Source organism: Haliotis cracherodii, unplaced genomic scaffold, assembly GCF_022045235.1.
Source record: "Haliotis cracherodii isolate W230 unplaced genomic scaffold, xgHalCrac1.p SCAF_4, whole genome shotgun sequence".
Classification (NCBI taxonomy): domain Eukaryota; kingdom Metazoa; phylum Mollusca; class Gastropoda; order Lepetellida; family Haliotidae; genus Haliotis; species Haliotis cracherodii.
This window is the reverse complement of record NW_027266297.1, coordinates 32,472,767-32,495,336: the sequence shown is the minus strand read 5'-3', so window position 1 is coordinate 32,495,336 and position 22,570 is coordinate 32,472,767. Positions and strand designations below refer to the sequence as shown.

At 39.8% G+C, this 22,570-nt stretch overlaps 1 protein-coding gene across 10 annotated transcripts in view; it reads right to left on the bottom strand.

Annotated features, from left to right (window-relative positions):
- LOC139478944 (prostaglandin E2 receptor EP3 subtype-like) overlaps positions 1-22,570 on the bottom strand; it is an 83,058-nt gene that overhangs the window by 19,022 nt on the left and 41,466 nt on the right. Inside the window, exon 1 of one of the 10 annotated variants that reach the window (XM_071261650.1) lies at positions 21,698-21,736. The exons of 6 other annotated variants lie outside the window; for them this stretch is intronic. The gene's annotated coding sequence lies outside the window, so the exon portion shown is untranslated. Of the gene's footprint in view, positions 1-2,247; positions 2,327-2,674; positions 2,767-15,326; positions 15,383-21,697; positions 21,737-22,570 lie in introns of those variants that run through there. 3 more of the 10 variants (XM_071261653.1, XM_071261644.1, XM_071261651.1) reach the window with 3 other exon arrangements.

The window sequence follows — 22,570 nt, the reverse complement described above, 5'->3', positions numbered from 1 at the left end:
TCGCTACACCCAAATAGAGAGGTCAAAGACACATATGTGTTTCACGGAGCCGTGATTCAACCTTTCGCTTAATAACAGGCCTCGGGACTGCATTATAATGGATGTAGTGTGTTAATGACTCTTTTCATTGTCAGTTGTGCTTGACAATGCCTTTCATGATCGCACAGTTATAAGTGCCTTTTCCTTTTAAGAAACACATGATGTAGTTATATTAGGTGACACGATATCTACGCTTGACGTGTTGAACATACCCTCAATAGATTGACCTGACAGAAAAGAACAATGATTGACTCTTTCATATCTAAGGGGCACGGGTGGTGCAGTCGTCTTGGTCGCCGCGATTCGCTGCGCAGAGTGGGTTAGAATCCTGGTTCGCCACGATTATGTTTATAGGTTTGTCAGCAGCATATCCATGCTCATGGTTTTAACCAAAGTGGTAAACTTCGGGCTTTCCTCCCACATTAGGCTGACATGTCGTGATATGACTGGAATACTGTTAAAAGCGGCGTTAAATCCACCTCACACACTCTTATATCTAAGCTATACCACATGTACATGTATATGTATTTGAAAGTTCGATTCAGTTTCAATGGATTTGAATATTTCAGTCTATATTTTCAATGAGACCTGACATTTGTGGTATCAGGGACAGTGTTCTCGTTAGAGAATTGTACATTCAATGCAATATATCACAATTGTAAAACGTACATGTCTTAAGGTAGTGGTGTGACACGGACATCAATCATGTTGCCATTTTAATTTATCCTTGACTCGCATCTGACACGCTAACGTTAAGCCCTCGGATCTGAGGGTTTACTCCATTTCAAAACTTTACCTACACTTTTTCATTTTGTTTTTATATCACACTGAATAACAGACGTCGACAGACTAAGAATTAGTACAAGTAAACGTTCAGTCTACTCCCATGAAGTTCGTGGCGAATGTCGGTTGAACGTTTTGAATGCACAGACACAAATGCATCACGGAAACTCCCTGCTCGGGCGTACCATCAAGGAACACTGTCACGCGTGACATGATACAGGAAATGTCAAGACAGGTGGAGTGGTTAAGTTAATGTTATCTGCCCATGCACATGCATCCCTGGCAACGCCAACCGTCGGCGGGAGACACCAGAAATGTGCTTCAATGCTTCAAACATCGTATCCCAGTCATGAATCGAACCCCGGAGTTCGTGGTTACGAGCCAACGCTTTACCCACGATGCCCTACTGTCCCGCACGTACACACAGCCGTCGACACGTAAACACGCAGGTCCGTGATACGATTCCTTCTATGACATAAGCATGTGTTTATGAATCACTTGCAAAAATAGTGATGATACCAGGCGTTCTCGATAAGGTGAGCATATTCTGCTCCAGCGGCACTCGTCACAAACACATGCAGAGGCACGCCAATCGTTTACCTGAGTCACAATCAAAATAGGGAATTGCATCAGGCATAAGTTTTGTCACTTTCTTCTGTAGTAACGCTATCTTCTATAGTAACACACTCGTCTCTAGTAACACTATGTGTTCTAGTAATAATATCTTCTCCAGTAACACTATCTTCTCTGGAAACACTATCTTCTCTAGCATGGTTTCATCTTCGTCTATGGTTGGTCATCAATTACATGATATATTTATAAATAAACTAACAAGTAATACACACTTACATGACCAGACAAACTGATTTAGTTGGTGTAAATTCACTTTACATCTTTCATTCATTAAATCACAACCACTGTAAAAAAAACCTATACATTTAAAAAAATTCTGAACAAACTATTAACTTAAAAATACCCCAACCACTAGAAATCAAATGGATTTCCCCCTTAAGCATGATACAAACATTTATCATTCGATTGCCTTATGTGTGTGTGTGTGATATACGACACATGCGACATTGCCCCATCGTGTTATATTACCCGGATATGCACTGTAACGCCGTATAGCTGACATGCAGAAAAGTGTAAACGCAAACACATTTTTAAACATTACTTATAGCGTAGTCGCAGTGTGACATCCAAGGTTTAAGTGACATGTTGTACACACGCATTTCCTTCCGCGAACATACTTCATGCATAATAAGTATGGGCCGAAATATGTACAATCGATGTATTATGACGGCTTCCATGATATTATAAAACATTATTGACCGTTTACAATTAATGTAGAGTAATGTATATACTCGGGTAAAAGCACTGTGGTAAAAGCAATATCATTAAAGAATGACCCAAATCAACACTCACCCTGACTTGGTTGTGCCCCCACAGTATATACTGACTCGGACAGATTTCACATAAAACGAGGAAAAATTTCCATATTTCCATACATTATCCACGCGTGATGGTTATAAGTGAAAAAGCCTGACCTACGGTTTACGTCAAGTGGGCATAATGTGTCCGTGAAATCTGGTAACAATGGTTTGTCTATCTCTGATCAGCAGCTGAGAAAACTGAACGGTTTCCGCGAACACTGCAAGCTCAATCGTTTGCTCTTGCCCGGTAAATATGTGTGAGTTTCTTTCAAGTTCACAAGTTGAAAATGTGGTTTGCATTGCTACGTTACCCGTTAAGACGGGAGTGAGAAATAGGACAGGCATAAGCGTCACATAGGCGGGAGGGGCTACGATTATCACAATGTCACGTAAAGTATGCCAGAAATGTATCACTTTACCTCTCGCATTATTTCCAAATCTCCAAAAGTAATTCCACAAGTCATCCTTTCTCACGCGAGGCTGTGAGTGCACGACTTGCTCCAAAGCACTCCTGAATATAAACCGTTGATAACAAAGCGAGCCTCCATTGGATATAACCCCATACCGGTTACCTCCCTTTGGTATCCTCCAGTGAAACAGCAGTTTTATCAAAACACCGGAGATAACTTATTTCTCGAGTAAATCTACTCACTGATTGATTATAAAACACTTTCAACCGCCTCCACTAGCCGGTTGCCCTGAGCGATACACTTTCTCAACAACAATGCTGGTGGTATGTGCCGTAAGTTACGATCCATTGTCCTATAAAATACTATCCACAAAGCGAGAATCCGTTAGACAAATCACCTCTGTGCTGTCTCAGTTCCTGTTCTAGCTATTTCGATGCACCACACTTCCTTTTGTCAGTGGTGCTATGTATACTGTATAACTATGTATATAGCTGGTCATGTATATTGTGTATACACATGTGTATCGGAAATGCACAATAGTCCAAGTGACTGTTAGTCATCAGTCAACATCTGTCACTGCCAGAGACGGAGCCTAATCGTCGGTATTTACGCATGATAAGATATCTAACGCAGGAGTCATGATGGGTGTTGTCTCAGTATCATAGTGAGTGTTTGGGTGAGTCTGGTTTTACGCCGCTTTTATCAACATGCCATCAATACTAGTATATACACGGAGACACCAGAAATGGGCTTGAATTTGAACCCATGTTGGAATCGAATCCGGGTCTTCGTCGTGACGAGTTAACGCTTTAACCACTAAGCTACTCCATCGCCTTTTAAGTATCTGGAGGTATAAAACAATCGATGAATTTATTATTCCAATTACATGCCTCCACGTTTTAACGGTTAATCAGTAATGTCTAAAGTATATAACGTTACTCAGTCACTGCCTTCTCTTTCGAGGTCGTGTATGAATATTAAAGAACAACCATTTCACAGCAATGCATGAACAATTTACGAACACGTCTAACGGTTTATTTAGGAGCATTCGCTACACCGTAATTAGCTGAAGAGCTGTAACTTCAGAGATATGAATGTCAATCTTAAAACTATGGCATAACCATACTCACTGATAGACTATAAATACTGTGTTGTTATAGGTGACACCGATAGGGCACACCTCGTCACAAACACCTTCTTGTATCATCACTGTTTGACAGTGATTCATTAACACGTGCTTGTGATCCACTCGAAATCGTACAATTTGTTGTTGCTATGGAAAGGGTCTGTCGCTTTTATTATAGATAGATGTTAAGGCGCATTCAATTTATTTCTTGCAAAAGATGATGTCCATAAAGTGGCTATTATATGGATTGGACAAAATGTAGACTCACAATTAAAAAGGAGCTTTCTACTAGTACTCCACCCATATCTCTCCATCAACATACAGGGAACCCTCGTTAAAACGAATAGGAAAGACGGTGTGTATATATACCGAGTATATCGAGTTATCGCTTGTTCCTGATACGCAGAATACGGATATTACAGAGTTCGAGTAAAGAGGCTTCATTACATGATTATCCAAACAAACACTAGGAAATTAATAACACAGTATATAAAATGCTAACTGCTCAAGATTACAATTTTGTTAAACAAATTCGTTTAGTTTTTAGCTTTTAACAGATATGTCTGTTAACTACGGAAATGGTTTTGTCGCATTTATTCAACGTTCAATGACTCTCCTTACGTCACGAATGCTTCATTAATTTTAATAATTATTTAACTGACAGTGAAATGTGTACCTATTAAACTACAATTATCTCGCTCAATCAATTCAATCATATATCTTATATTGTACTTTCAAAACAACTGGCAGATGAGCAATAAGCTAACCAATCCGTTGACACAAGCTACAAAAGATAGATCACTTGTTCCTCGAACCAAGTAATAATTTCGTATGACCTTAATACAAAAATAACGTCAAACGCCATGTCTAGTCATGAACAGGAAACACTTCCAGTCCCAATTGACACACAATATCCCACCTACTTAAAACCACACTCGAGCTGAGCAAACTGACCCATTACTAAAATTGGTGGTTAAACCGATCGGAAAGGACCCTGCAGTTAATGTACATGGACTGCCGATATTTGGGAAGGCCTACGTATATGTGTCTGTGTACATCCGTGATCTGCTTGCTTTCATTGACCTAGTGGTGATCCTTTAAGCTTGAAGTTTATAACTGTACTTTATCTTATTGACAGCTTGCAACGTACGCGTGTCTTTGACTGGTCATGCCAACCACTTAGGTAAGGAAACATGACAGACTGTCTGGATTACATATGTAAATGTGATATGAGCCACTATATCGCTTGAGTGTTTGGGGTAACAGTTCGTGGTCATTACAATACATTTGGTGTGTGGAGAATACGATGGTGGACGCTGCACACTTGGGAAGTGTTGTGTTCTTGAAGAGAGACATGATCTTAGGCGAGTCGTATCCGAAGTAGACTTGACGATGCTTGATAGCGGTATAGGGATATATACCGGAACGTCGCCATTACAGAAAGAAGGAGTTGATATCCATAAATTGTGTCTACTTTATCATCCTTCAACTTCTAAGAAATGTCTATCAAACAAATCTTTAGTCGTAATCAGTGTCACGCGCATAGAGCCACTAGTTATGTGTACTGTTAGGACGTACTGATATCCATTGGTCTACTAAACGTAATAACAATAAAAATCCACTAAGCCATCTGTCAGTCCACTGTGCGACGAAAAAATGAATGATGTGTTTGTTTGTTGTGTAACGCCGCACTCAGCACTAAAAGAAAAAAAGTACTACTAAAACAGTCTGGATCAGACAATCCAGTGATCAATATTGTGAGCAACGAACCATACGGTCGGGTTACACGCAATCAAACAAGTCACCGAGCCTGACCACCCGATCCCTTTGGCCGCCTCGTACGACCAAAATAGGTTGCTCGGGACCTATTCTAACCCGGAATCCCAACGCGGACATGGTCCTTTGCAAGCCAATATGTAATTCAGTGAACGATTGAACAAAGAAGGCTAAAACGAGTTAGTCTGCTGGTTAGGAATTCGGTAAATTGTCAACGACTCAATCAGTGAGTCAATCCTTAAGTCGTCGGTATCTGGCAGTGGGTGGGCAGTTGACAGGTTGATTTAGTGAGTCAGGTAATATATGACTCAAACACAAATTGATTCAACAAGGTCAATGATAAGGAAAACAAAGTCAATGAGGGAGGATATGTGTGAATGAATCATTGAATGAATGAATGAATTAGCAGAAATTGAATACTAAACTGAACAATTGATTTGTTTGTTTGTTTGTTGTTTAACCACACTCAGCAATATTCCAGCTATATGTAAGTAATGGGGTCTGGACTAGACAATCCAATGATTGACATCATGAACATCATTCTACGAAATTGGGCCACGATGACATGCATCAAAGCAAGTCAGCGAGCCTGACCACTCGATCCCGTTAATCGCCTTACAAGCATAGTCGCCTCTTACGGGTAAGCACGGGTTGCTGAAGACCTATTCTCTACCCGGATCTTTGCGGGTCTGAACCATTGAAAGTGTGAATAATACGTGAAGGAACTCATTCTCTCAGAACGTCAGTAGTTAAATGAATAGATAAATAAATAAAATGAGTCTCCCACATGAATGGAGCATATTTGCAATGAGCGTACATAACACGATCTGCACTGGTCCCAGTCATCACGACCGGTACGCGATATACAGGTTTACCCAGGTGATGATGACACGACACAAACACGAATTTCAACGAAATGTGTCTCGTTTAATAACTGATGTTATCCTGAATCAAATGAGTCTCTTTTAATGGAAAACAAATCTTCTGCACACGCGTTCATAATATTTCACTTTTGTAAAGACCTACCCCAAGCCGATTTATGCCTGTATGATACATTACTCACAAGAAGTAACATAGAATATTTTGATTTTCTGAAAACGGCATATTTATTTTTGTTATACAGTGAAATATACTGAAAATTCATTATCTCGTTAGTGAGCAAGTGAGTATCCTCTTACGTCGATTTTTGCAATAATCCAGCAATATCACGGCGGGGGAGACCGGAAAATGGGCTTCACACATTGTACCCATGTGGGGAATCGAACAAGGGTCTTACGCTTGACGAGCAAACGCTTTAACCACTAGGCTACCCGACCGCCCCTCACTAACTTTATAAGACGATAACTTCACCGCGCCGTCAGATTCGACACTTGTACATGATTTACAATGTTTTATGCTACACTCCTCGTTTCGAACTACGGATAAATTGATCTGTGGCGGTTGGCCCCGATGACGTCGGGTTATCAAGGTTTCACTGTGAATGTCAAACCTTCAAAACAAATTGCGTTTAAACAACATCAAATAACCATGTTTACACATAACATCGCTTTAAACACTTACTGCACGATGTAACACTTGCAGGTAAATCTGCAGCAGGCCAGTGTAAATAAGCACGTTTTTATCCCCAGCGTGTTAAAACAAACTGCACAACTTGCCTCAATGGCCTTTCTGCCACGTTCCTGTTCGCTCGCCACGGAAACACACGAGAGCCATGTGTGAGGTTGTCCCTTCGTACTAGTCACTGACAGTTTCGCAATGCCTGTTCACAGGAACCCTTTGCTGTCAATCATGAAGACTGATCGCACCTTGCCCGTCGGATGTTAATAGCTTATAAACACATGATTTGTCCCAGCTGTGCGTAAATGACCGTGGTCTATTCAGGTAACCGTACAGCACCTTATAATTACAAGCCAAAGTAGCATAATTAGACCTGGAACAGTTCACCGGGGATAAGGATTTGTTTGTGAGCAGTGAGTCCTACCTGCTGTGTAGACTTTGATGAGCGTTTTACTGTAATGATTTATTCAAAGACGTTTAAAACAAGCAGTTTGTGAATATATCTTGTGAAGCGGCGATGTTCTTATTCGGTTAAGTATTAACTGTATTCATTCAAACAGCGCTGTTATTGTATTTATTAAGACTATCAGATAACGTACTAACGTGTAAGAGGATTACGCTTCAGGCTTATCAATAATTGGTTTATCGATTCTGTCTTAAACGGTAAGTAATAATATAATTATCAAGTTGATGTCCGAACAACACAGGGATCTGAGGCACCACATCTCACAGTAGAGTTGTTCCCCTTAGTGTTTTGGCCAGGATCCGCTGAGTACGGGCTCGGATGCCATATTCGCCCCGAGTATGATCTTAGATGCGTCAGCACCGTACCCGCCGTTTCAAGAACCTACTAGTATCTACCACCTGTATAGCCGTAGGACTTCCACGCGCACTCAAACTCTAGTCCGTTTCGCTCCAAATGAGAAAATGAACTGCACAATAACTCAAAATAGGGAAGTCTATTAAATGTTCAATACAGGACAAAGAATACCCTGTACCCAACAATATCTGCTGTTTGTTATTTTTATTCCAGTCAAAGAAAAAAAGTTGTTTAAAAAACTATCATGTTGTTAATTGTACAAGGTGATACATATAGTTCATTGACCTTATCGTGCCATTATCAAATACCATGGGCATGACATTGTGATATCGGTTTTATACTCTTCATGAGACAGACAGACAGACAGACAGACAGACAGACAAGACAGACATAACATGAAACTTCGTTTTCTATTTGACTTCAAAAAGGCGAGAAACGGACTTCAAAATGAAATGGCGAGAAACGGACTTCAAAATGAAGTGGCGAGAAACCGACTTCAAAATGAAGTGGCGAGAAACAGTCTATGGACATAACAAACTACGGATATGACGAACTGATTGTTGAGGCCCCTCAGACCTCTTACATCTGACGCATGCATTATCGTGGTCAGAATGTATCGTCATGTTACAAAGTCAGGTCAATGAATCAGGTGCAATTACATGGACCCTTACACTTGGAGTACAAGCAAGGTAAGAGTTTTAATAAGTATTTCATAAATAATAGTAGAAACCAAATATCAGGAAAAACTGGAATCTGTAAACCATGTGCTTTAAATGCTTTATCGCCAAAATAAAACAACATTGTACTTTATTCATTTCTTTTTCTACGTACATTGTATACGTGTTAGTCCAGTTTTTCGCGGCAGACACCTGTTTAACCTGTGAAGTCACAAGGGCATATATCAAGATTTTGTACAGTAAATACTAATTAGCGTTGATATACAGACCACATTAGCCCTCCAAAATCGTCACTCATGAAGTGCCTTACTGCAGTATAGAAGTGATCTAGAGGCATTTTAGAAACACCTGCTCAATGACGCAAGCAGGACGATTGAAGTGCCGACCTAAGTGGCTCCTCCTGTGCGTTGGGCTAGCGATAAATATAATTTCTCACACACGGCTTCAAATCTTGTTTTCCCGCTTGCAGTCAAAGTGGTTTGTTGTGAAGATTGAACAGATTAAGTAGATAACAATATATATATATATATATATCGGGAAATGGGGGGCAAAGGCGCCGAAGACGCCGTTCAGAGTAACAACTGAGACCTGCATCACTTGCTTTCCTCACACAACAAGCTGACACGCCGTGATATAACTTGATTACTGTTCAAAGCGGCGTTAAACTCACCCACTCACGCACTCACTATATATATGCGGTGTCCGCTGCATATGTTAGACCAAACAACCAAATAACAGTAATGTCCTGATTTTTTACTGTTATTGATTTCATCATATCCGAAATATACAGAACAACCTGGTGGTTGCATGGGAAGAATAGAGGGAGACTTTGGATGCATGTCAGATGTTCGATTAATCATCTATATTGCATTTGGACATATTGTACACAAAGATCATGCTTGAATAATTTTATCATTGAAACATAGGTATGGACATCTACTCTGACAACTAAAATGCCCTCTTTTTTAAGCAAAACCTTTCACAAAATTAATCACAGGTTTATTTCCTACCCCTCTTTAACGTCTAGCCGTGTGGCATAATGGCGTCATCAATCGAAGATATATTTCAAAAGATGCCCGACTGCACCTAGAATCATTATCAAGCCTGCCACAGAATAATAGATTCCGTTTCTTATCTAACGAGTCTGTTAACTATTCAAAAGGTTTCGTTGATCATAACCCTTTGAATATTTCTCCGCCATTAGAAAGCACAAGGAGATAGACGCGCTGACTTATTACTATCTCTGTTCCAGTCCAGGTAAGATATGCGCAAGTATAAGCGTGTGGGTGGTATCATTTTCTAAGCAGTTTTCAATTACGAAAGGGGGATGTAGATATCAGTCACATACTCGTAAACACTACATAATGTATACATTATACAGCTTCCAAAATATTCCAGCTTTTGAAGTCTACAAATTATCTGTTCATCGTTAGTGCAGAAAAAAAGCTCATCGAGCACTAACTTGACATCCAAGGTGCTATATTACTTCCGTCGTTGTTTGTTGTTTCAAATATTTAACATGGTTACAACAAAAGTTCCGAACCCTTGAACAGCAAGTCTATACATGTAACAGTGATGTGCAGAAAATACCTGAAGTACAATATTTCTCATCACATCTACATATTGAGCACTAATATCTTCATATCTTCTTTGACAAATGTCCGCGCGAGCAACCTACATGACAAAAGTGTGAGTGAGTGAGTGAGTTGGGTTTAACGCTGATTTTAACAGTATACCAGTTATATCATGGTGGGAGGAAAGCCCGAGGTTATGTCGGTGAAACCCACGAGCACGTGTATTGTGCTGATCAACATCGAAACATAATGGGGGCGAACCTGGATTCGAACCCAAGATCATAGATTTCTGGCGTGCCTAAGGGAAAGAACTTCGCACGGCAGAGTGTGGCGCCTCAAACGACTGGGCCATCCGTGCCCCTGACGAAAGTGTGATGATAGCAAATAATTGTTACAATTCCACAAGAATCTATAGTATTTATTCCTAATACAGAATATTTACCATCCCTTAACAAACAAGCTTGATAACGTCTAACCTTCTTCAATTCTGTGCTCGAAAATCTCTTTCCATCTCTCACAAACATTACCAAAACAGTTTTCCTGGAATGTGCGCATTAATATATATTACGTCAGAAGGTAAGTGATGTTTCAGTCGAACAGTGATAGTAGCCAATATAGTTCCAGTTAAAACCTGTGTATTATACAGTGGCGTAACTATATATATGCAAAAAAGCTCTGTCCGCTGGAGTAACTGTCATTTATCACAGGGAAGCTGCTCTAACCCTCATCTACACGACATCACAGCCACAGTCAGACGTTGTTGACCGTCTGTCTGTCCTGTCATAACGTTACGAAGTGCAGGCGGATGTACACATAGCGCCAAACGACACAAAGTAACAATTAGGACATATTTCGGCCAAATCGAACTGTTTTAATTTGTGGAAAAGGTTCCACGGCGCAAAGGTCTACAAGCACAGACATTGCAACTGATCCCGCTTGGCTGGTGCCCTCGCAAAATTGTTTCGCTATTAATATCTCCAGAGTTGCCAAAACTTTTAAAATACCTTATCTACGTCACAGTTAGATTCAGATTTCACTTTTTCAGATTATTCTTTTAATAATGATAGCAATTATCCCAGAAGTTTCTCCAGATTCCCAATGGTTAATTCTGACTCGATCGTCGAATGACAAGGGCGACGTCATGTTTGTTTATAAACAGTGAAAGTAGTCCTTACATGACCTTTGAAATTTGCATCTCTATCCGCATATGATCCAAACGGATATTGTTTTTATCCGTTGGCCTTATCCCGCCGAGAAGCCTACCAATCATAATTATGATGAATATATTTATTACTACCACCAGGGAACGCTTGATACGTATGGCTGGCACAGGTGGACTAGATTATCAAAGCTGATCACCCGTTTAAGGATTACAAGATGCGACATTTTTTATAGCTCTACGAAGCAATTGATTAATATTGTATGGATGCACTGGAATAATGCATCTCGAAGTACGCCCCATGTGAATCACCGTGCATCTCTCCTCACCCGGCTTCACGAAGCACATGAAAGTAACCTCAGCACATCAGAGACATTTTTTTATATCTGTGCACGTGTTGTGTCAATCAGACCCTGCGAAATGATAATATTATTTTTGTGTCTGATAACTGACGATAAATAATCATTTGTTTTACAATACTTCAGAGATAGAGTGTGGGATGTTATGGTTAGAGAGGTGATTGCGTGCATCGACGTCATTCTGTCTCAAAGTCAACGATGTTGATAACTGTGATATCTTTAAGATTGTGTTATCATTCTGTGAAGACGTCCATAATACTGTTAACTGAGGACTTGTAATTGTGTTTGTATGCAGACAACATCCATGGCAAACACTTCGTGTTTGAAATGTTGAAAATGTGCAGGGTGTGAGTATGAAGGTATAACATCATATACTATCATAGCGCTAGTCATATTATTTACCAATACAAGCGGCCACAAACTGTCTCAGATCTCCCCATGAGGAATGCCAAATTGCAACCAATTTGATATCACATATATTTCATTCACATTATTTAGTGTGCACATGAGAGGGGATGCAAAGTAATACATTGTACAAGTTACTGTTTAATATTCAAAACAACAACAGCAACAACAATTAAAAGCCTCTACACATATTTGTCTCATGTGCCAAATGATATATGTGAGTAAAATAAATATGATATGAAATTGGATGCACTTTGTCATTTCTTATAAGTGGGCGATATGTGACAGCTTGTGTTGGTTAAACTATATGTTTGTTTTACGATAACTGAATATAGGTTGAAGTGACATATAAAACGTATTACCTGTAGATAGTCATGCATCCAAATCTGTCGATTGCAAACATTTTTTTTCTTCATGTCGAAACTTAAATATGTTCCTTCATGTAATAAACTCGATAATTCATCCCATATTTCCAAAATAAACACGCAGTTTCCAAACAAACACATGAAATCTAACTGCCACTGGCAGCCCGAAAGGTAATCATATTTGAGATAACAAGTTAGAGTGATATAAACACACACCGTTATTGACAACTATTATCCTATCGATATCAGCAGCTGTTTCACTTGCTCTTTGAACTCCGAGAAATTGGAAACAGCAACAACGTGACGAGAAGGTTACCGGCAACAGTAACAGATTTGTCAATATATAGCAGAGAGGAAAATGGACAAGCTGTGATTGGCTATTGACAGCAGTTGATGAGGACTGTCATCATGTTACAAGCCCGCGGGACGGAACGCAAAGACCAAGAAATAGAATCAGTCACTGATACTGACATCCTCCCATCCCATGACAATACAGTACATGACGAATGTCGGGGTTTATTTCATAGCATCAATAATTGTTTGTCGTGAAGTATTGATTGCCAGATGACACACATTTGCTGACTGCAATAGATTTGCATAAGAGGAAAAAATACATCATGATCTTCATCATCATCTTCACTATTTGTGGTTGTTGTTGCTGTTGTTGTCATCTTAACCAACATAGGCCCCATGGTGAAAGGTGTACAGATAAAAGACAAAATGCAGCAAAGAGGGTTTTGGTGATCCTGTTTTCTTGAGCATTGCCATGCTTCACAGGAGGATCATCAGAGAAATAAATGTGGACAAAAGTACACAATACAATTCTATCATGAAGAGCCTCCACGTTAATCAAACCCACCCTCCCATTATAATTGGTAAATATATTTACATGCGATTGAGGGAAGAGCCAAGTCCGTGGGTTCTATTTCTGACAAGGTAACTAGTGTTAGTAGTATTATTGTTGTTGTTGTTACTATTGTTATTCGTTATCATTATTTTTAGTTGTTGTTGTTGTTGTGACGGGGAACTGTTATCCGTATGAATAAAAATGTAACAAAAACGAAGATGACATTTTCTGTCCGGTTAAAGACATCATAATCACCACCAGCCACTGAAACGTGACGTGGGTAACTCCGACCTACTGGGAACAGCAAAAGGGATCCCTGTGGATATCCCAACACATGCAAGCCATCACTACGTGCACGAACCACTAACAATCTGTATCGACACTTAATTCTCGACATGGTGCTGGTCGAATAAAATGATTCAGGACCCAGACACAATGCAAATGGTCTTACTCTATAACCATTCGTGTGATGGGAGGGGGGCGGTATCAAAAGCTGAGGCAACACTTACAACAGGAAGATGTACTGTGTGTCTTACTGGAGATGGTTCATGCTGTACGTATCGCTTGACATAAATCACCGGATAAATCTACATACCTGTGGTACTTCAACAACATAATGTGTTTAATTTAAAGTCACATTGCATTGACGTACGGATATGTTGACACTGACCCGAAGTCAGCAGTAAAGCTAGGCTGAGATCAAGACCCCCGTTTACCGGTGTATGCACAGATGATAAGGGTGTATGCCAACTGTTCAGGGGTAACTCAGGTGCAGGTGTGGCTCAGTGCAAATAGGTAAAAGTGTTTAACAAACAACAGCGTCCTTTAAAGGATTATAAAATGTATCTTGTTTTGTACGGGGACAGGAATGTCAATATAGTGAAATCAAAATAATTTGTTTTGGAGCAAATTCACGTTAGTAAGTATTCGAGGAATTTTGTTGTTTTCCGTGTACATTTTATATTCATTTATACATTTGTAATATATATATGTGTGTGTGTGTGTGTGTGTGTGTGTGTGTGTGTGTGTGTGTGTGTGTGTGTGCTTGTAGTCTCGGTCCTATGACATGGTTCATCGCATTTTTGACGAGCACATGGTGCCAAATTGATTTTTGTACATTACTTCCACCACAAGTTTGCCTTTTACACCAAATGGAATGTGCAGATAATCAAGAGTGATTGTTCTATGGCATTGACGTTATATATTTTAGGATTATGGAAAGGTTTTTATCACTTTTATTTATTGAGCTATGCATCCCGGATCTAGATACTTTTGATAGAGGTACATGATGTAGCATGTCTGTAATGTGGAAGTATGCTGATGTTGTCCGGATATGGGGAATGAAGTCAATGCTCTATACGTACATAATGTTGAATCAGAAGGTAGCAGAACATTGCTCCTGTGGTTCCGATGAACCTTGTTTCTACTGTTCGCATGATAAAGCGTTTGTGGTCTTGGCCAGAAACATATGCAACGGATAATGTAGCATAAGTATGTCTACTAATACTCTTGGACTTAAGCATCATAAAACATCTCCCTAAAACCACAAGGTAGTTGTACTTACGCATGTGCCTACCCACATGCTTAGAATTATAGGTGTTACATGTTGTCCTTGTCTTACAGCGGTTGGATTGGTATACAGTGAGTGAGTTTGACAGTATGCTGTTGGCGGAAAGCCAAAGTGAGGCAGGTCGTTTATGATTATCACTTTAGAGAAACCCATGACCAGGTTAAAAAACGTGCAAGAACCTAGTTTTCAAAACAAAAATAAGAGGATTCTGCACGTCTACGGAACACAAATCTGCTGATTAAACAAATTGGCGCCATAGTCCGCTATTTATATTGAGAAACTGTCACAAAAAATATCCCATTAACCAAACCGCCAAAAGCCATTAGAATGGAGCAGGTGAGATCAAATTTGAATAATTGTATGAAAAGCAAACTTATCTACATGCTGCAGAAAGAACCATGATATGTAACACACGTTAAGACAGACCTTTGTAGGTTGAAGAGATCATCCACGTTCCTATACTTTCTAACTTCCTTCTTATATCCTTCCTTCTTATTAGAGAAACAACTGAGTACGTATGACTCTGATTTTATATAGATAAGGGTAAGCAATCTATCATCGCATCTCACTCGTCGCGTTTATTATATTTTATGTTATAAAAGAGTTGTTTACTTCTAGAAGGAAGGAGAAGATGAAGTGTTACAAGATAAGCAACAAGGGCATAACCGGGAGTGTAAGTAGCATCAGCATAGACCCATCAGTTGGCGTACCATGGAGCGATGAAGCTGTCTACATGATGTATGTCACGTATATGTGCACGCATATTGCTTGCCATAATGTATAACGCGTTGCTGTTTATTTATGAAATGTGAATCACGTAGATTCAGTTTTTAGATCGAACGTTCCATTTATCCGGTTTGCTCGTTATATGAATCTGGCAATGTGTCTCTGATTACCTTGCTGTCTATCTGGTTATATGGTCATCTGTTTTTTTCTGCTTTAATGGTTAGTTTTGTATCTGGTTATCATGATATCTGGATCTGTGGTCATCGGGTTATCTGACACGGGTGATCGGGTCCAGGGACTTACTGGTCAATCTGGTTTTACGGTTTTCCGATTATACGGTTAATGTAATGTAGTTTCCGCTTATCGGATTATCAGTATGTAGGGTAGCCAGGCTGGGTATGGTTCTATCTGGTTATCTAGTTTAACGGTAGTCTGGACATTCTGTTGTTCGTCTATCTGGTTCTATGGCTATATGGACTATATCTATTCTGTTGTTCGTCTATCTGATTCTATGGCTATATGGACTATATCTATTCTGCTGTTCGTCTATCTGGTTCTATGGCTATATGGACTATATCTATTCTGTTGTTCGTCTATCTGACTCTATGGCTATATGGACTAAATCTATTCTGCTGTTCGTCTATCTGACTCTATGGCTATATGGACACTATCTATTCTGTTGTTCGTCTATCTGACTCTATGGCTATATGGACACTATCTATTCTGTTGTTCGTCTATCTGGTTCTATGGCTATATGGACTATATCTATTCTGTTGTTCGTCTATCTGACTCTATGGCTATATGGACTAAATCTATTCTGCTGTTCGTCTATCTGACTCTATGGCTATATGGACAATATCTATTCTGTTGTTCGTCTATCTGGCTCTATGGCTATATGGACAAAGGTGACCTGGTTATCGGGTTATCGCGCGATCTTGTTGAAACGTTATGTCGGTATCTGGAAGTCTGGTTATATCGTTATATAGTTATGGGATTTCTTGGCTCTATGGCCATTTGGTTATTGAGTAGTCTGACTACTTGCTTATCTGTTATAATGTGCATGACTATCTGACGACCTCCGTATCTGTTATGTGGCGGACTCTGGTTATCTTTTATCTTGTTATTTGATCCTGGTTATCTGCCTGCCTGTTATCTGCTATATTGTTATATGGTATATTGTTGTGTTATGTGGCTTTCTGAGTGCAACAATACAACTTCCTGTTATCTATTATCACGTTTCTGTTGTATTACCACATTTCTTTCTGACTACAGCAACATGACTTCCTGGTTATCAATTATCGTGTTATTTGTTACATTGCTACATGGCTTTGTGACGACAGTAATCCAACAACCTGTTATCTATTATCTATTATCACATTGTACTGCGACATTTCTTTCTGACAACAGCACTATGACTACCTGGTTATCTGTTATCTTGTTATATTGCCACCTGGCTTTCTGACTACAGTAATCAGACTACCTGGTAATCTGTTATTTGTTATATTGCCACCTGGCTTTCTGATTACAGTAATCAGACTACCTGGTAATCTGTTATCTTATGTTATATTGCCACCTGGCTTTCTGACTACAGTAATCAGACTACCTGGTAATCTGTTATCTTGTTATTTGTTATATTGCCACCTGGCTTTTTGACTACAGTAATCAGACTACCTGGTAATATGTTATCTCATGTTATATTGTCACATGGTTTTTCTGACTACAGTAATCAGACTACCTGGTAATCTGTTATCTTATGTTATATTTCTACATGGTTTACTGACTACAGTAATGTGCTACCTGGTAATCTGTTATCTTGTTATATTGCTACATGGCTTTCTGACTGCAGTAATTAAACTACCTGATTATCCAGATATTTTATCTTGTTATTTGTTATATTGCTACATAGCTTTATGACTACAGTAATCAGACTACCTGGTAATCTGTTATCTTGTTATATTGCTACATAGCTTTCTGACTACAGTAATCAGACTACCTGGTAATCTGTTATCTTGTTATATTGCTACATGGCTTTCTGACTACAGTAATCAGACTACCTGGTAATCTGTTATCTTGTTATATTGCTACATAGCTTTCTGACTAGAGTAATCAGACTACCTGTTAATCTGTTATCTTGTTATATTGCTACATGGCTTTCTGACTACAGTAATCAGACTACCTGTTATCTATTCTTATCTCCCTCACTGCGGTCGGGTAGCCTAGTGGTTAAAGCGTTCGCTCGTCACGCCGAAAACCTGGGTTCGATTCCCGACATGGGTACAATGTGTGAAGCCCATTGCTGGTGTCCCTCGCCGTGATATTGGTGGAGTATTGCTAAAAGCGGCGTATATCCATACTCACTCACTCACTCACTCACTCACTCACTCACTCACTCACTCACTCAAATGAATGTACATGCTCACTCACTCACTCACTCACTCAAATGAATGTACATGCTTATTCAAGTTTGGAATGACACTTGGTCTCATCACTATTTGATAGTAATTCTTAAAAACATGCTTATGATACAGCCGGAATAATGAAACGGACTTGTTGCTTTTATTTATACTAGTTGATATAAACTTTGTGTACAAATTTAGGTAATATGAATGAGTACTTTAACATATAATGATAATACACACTTAATTAGATTAGCATCCTTAAGTGCAAAACATACTAGCGATCTTTAAATCTGTTTGAAGCACACCGTCTTTCGTCAGCGTGATAGTTATTTCTATAAAATGTATTAAATTTAACAACGGTGAAATACCACTTTATCATGATTTATTCATAAAAAAATCACTTTCATTACGCAATGTCACCACGCGTCCATTTAATTACAGTCTGGGTTATAATCGGGGTTACAATAATAATCTGAAAGACGCGTGTGCCAATATCACAAACTACAACCACATGGTCCTAGTGTGATATAAACAAGCTTCTCTCTCAGCCTCATGCAATAAACCAAATATTGACTCCACATGAACATGGCAGTAAATTACACTGCAGAAGCTAGCATCAAACAAACTTGTGATCATGACACTACCCCCGAATAACATGCCGGTGTCGCCCGTCTATCAAGACCTAAACATATGTTCACCGATCCCAGTTCAGGTCAAATTGTATTTCTTACTTATCACGTGCATAGTTCATGCAGCCGTTGCTTGTATTCCGTTACACGGACACGGAAGATTGATACTATAGTCGTTGTATCAAGATAACACATACGCTTTCATGATATAGAAAAGCTGGTTGTATAAGTTATGTCGATCGCATAAAGCTATCGATTGAGTGAAGAACACTGTTTGAACGTGGGAGGAAGGCCCGAAGTGATGCTGGTCCAGGACGGGTATCACTTGCATCAATTCCGCGAGCACGGGTATGATGTTCATATATGATCGGGGGCACGGGTGACCCAGTCGTCTAAGACGCCGCGATTCGCTGTGCAGAGTTGCGCCCCTTGGACACGCCAGAAACCTATGATTGTGGGTTCGAATCCCGGTTCACCTCGATTATGTTTCTAGGTTTGTCAGCACCATACCCGTGCACGTGGGTTTCACCGAAGTGGTAAACGTCTGAGACCTGCATTACTTCGGGCTTTCCTCCCACATTAAGCTGACACGCCGTGATATAACTGGAATAATGTTAAAAGCGGCGTTAAACCCAACTCACTCACTCACTCATATATGATCACAGTTGGGGAGATTCTGGAATTCGAACACACAGTCCACGGAACCTGGCACGATATGGAACTGTGCATTACGGATCTAGGCGTCTTTGACCGCCGTCCCATTCCGCCCCGTCGAACGATTGTCATTGTCATAATTTTCTAAATTTACAACTTTTGTACTCGAAGCTTCAACAGTGATGAAAATCATTTCAAATTCTCAATTTAAAATTTATTCTGAAATTTATTACCATGGAAATCATTGCAAAGCCCTTGTTTTATATGTATTCAGAAATTTATCACATTATAAATATTTGTTTGATTACATTGAAATTCCATTATAGACACAACCAACAAGTGATGATCGGCAGTATGTTATCAGTATGTTATTCTAAGTCGGACTCTAAACACCGTCCTAAGTGAAGGTACACTCCTCTACTTGCTATGTATACAGATATAATTAGGTGCAGATACTTCCGCCTTGACGATTGTTGTAAACAACGCCCCGTTATTCAACACCATTAGCTCTTAACATTATATTTGGAAGGAAAATGCCTGTCAAATCGCAATTGTTAGACATTCCAGAGGAATGATGAGACCATAAGATACTGCACAATCCATCGAAACCAGGAACTGGAGGCTTAGCCCAAAATATCTGCAATTCCAATTCAAGAACCCCTTACATGATATCCCAAAGAGCATGTTTGGTTGATGCTTCAAAACACACACAAACATATTTGTGAGAGGATAGGCCGGAACATTTCATTTATGTAGGACATCAAGGATACCCCACTAATATTTATTTCCTTAAACCTTGGGACATATTATCTGGAAATTTAAAAATATCTTTTTAATCCAAGCCAGCGGTCCCCTGAAAATCGAATAGTCAGCCTCTTAGCTACAAACAGTCATTGTGACAGAAACCTAATTGCCTCAAACGCAATCAATTATAGTGGAAGCAACTAAGGATGTATTTGCGCATACAATGTCGATCGTAGCATATCAGTCGGTGCATATTTTCTTTGAATTGTCTGGTTGGCTTTAATTGTTTGATGGCTTTAACTGTTTAGTTAGCTCATTGACAATATGCCGTTCCGTTTGCGACCGCTTCAATACAAACAACGTCTTTGTGGACATCTTCTTTCACCAGACAATGTAACTGAACACTAAAAATAACACTTAATAATGATGTACACGTTTCCATCGGAAGACCTGACTGTGCGGAGTTTCCAAAGCGGCAATCGAATCAATACTAGATTAAATAGACGGTTGCGACTGAATCCCGTGTCCTGTTTAATTAAAGATATGCTGAAGGTACAAGGAAGTAATCAAAATGGTACATTATGTAAAATGATTACCGGTCTAGAAATACAGGTAAATTATATCCTCCTTACGTTGATATTCCGTATGCTTATCATCTCACTTCAAGTAAATATATGTGCTTTTATAACCCTGATTCCGAACATAACTGTCCGAATTGTACACTATTATAAGTTAATTGCATTATTCAGTTATTGTTACGATACAATACACGAAACATGAAGGCCTACTGTGAATGACAACCTGAATGTGTAGATTCGATAATTGTGAGTGGTTATACTGTTACAAATAAGGCAAAACTTGAACTAAAGAACCAACTTACCGGGAAATCCTGAAATATCCCCATATTGAAAATTCCGGTATAAATCGTATTGAAAAGTTTCTTTACACGTTGACCTTGAACAGCGTAAAACCACAAGCGTCCACCCAGATCAACGCCGATCGCACAAAGACTGCACTCCCCAACCGGTAATCGATGATTTAGAGCCCCAAGGAGCCTTGAAGTGTGCTCTCTAATCCGTATATCATATCGTGGGTCCTATGTGCCGTGTACATAGCACTGGGGATTGGTATGCTAGTGGTATGACGTATTACCTGATCACTGAAGTCGCTGACACAAGTCACGTTGAAAGTTTAACATGTATAACGTTACGTCTGGCAGTTAACGTGTTTCGGGAACGTTAATCGACACAGCTATTTCTTGTGCTAGGATCACAGAAAATGACCTTCAGGGTGTAGTGAAATGATTTGATAACAACATCAACTGTTTGACGTAACTCCAAGAGAAGATTATTATTGTAGGGTTTTGACGTCATGTGATGGCAGGTGAATCAAGACATTAAACAACGGTTGTGCTACCTACATGTAACTGATTCAGAAGCAAACAACAGGTAGACAGGGAAAGTTTGTTTGAATAGTGCTCCTGGTATCGTTGTGTACGCTACGTTCGATGCAAGGTTTCAAGACTACAAGCTTCCGCTTGTACTGCTTTCGATCAGAACAGATTGCGGTACACAGACCATCTGGTGATATCATATATCGTGTGAGGCAACATTTCCCTGGCAAGGATATATAGACTGACACTCACCTTTGGGGATAGACAGAAAACCTAATTGTACCATATCACCATTCTTCTGCATTACTGGCGTGGGTTCTATCGGGAGGATGGTAATGCTGGGATGAAAGATTGAAGTGTTTGTGGCTGGTGGTCTTGCAATCGGATTGGAAAGGGCAGGTCGAAATGTGATGTGTATTTCACCACTAGGCAGATTGATGTTGAACCGCCGTGCTTAAGATAATGAAGATTTATTCCCGTTTAACGAGCTGTGCTTGTCAATAGCGGAGTTTGTAGTAAGACTGCGTGTGTTGAATTGTGTGTGGGCAATGTATAATTTAGAAGGCATTATTTTCGTTTTTGCGATTAGGTTAGAGCAATCAGTACCAAAATCCGTCTTTCTTTGTTGACGTCATTTGTGGCAGGTGTTTCATTGCTGTGCGGTAACCTTTCTGAAGGTTAGCTGACATACACTACCATGCGGTTGTGAACACCGATCCCTATATGTGTGAAGGGGCACGGGTGACCCAGCCGTCTAAAGCGCCCCGATTCGCTGTGCAGAGTTGCGTCCCTTGGGCACGCCAGAAACCTATGATTGTGGGTTCGAATCCCTGTTCACCCCGATTATGTTTCTAGGTTTGTCAGCACCATACCCGTGCACGTGGGTTTCACCGAAGTGGTAAACGTCGGACACCTGCATCACTTCGGGCTTTCCTCCCACATTATGCTGACACGCCGTGATATAACTGGAATAATGTTAAAAGCGGCGTTAAACCCAACTCACTCACTCACTATATGTGTGAACAAGCGTCTCTGTTCACAACGATCAAAATGACAAAATGCAGGAAGTATGAGTTGGACATTATGCTCATCCTTTTCATATCCCTCAATATCGATAAAATCTCC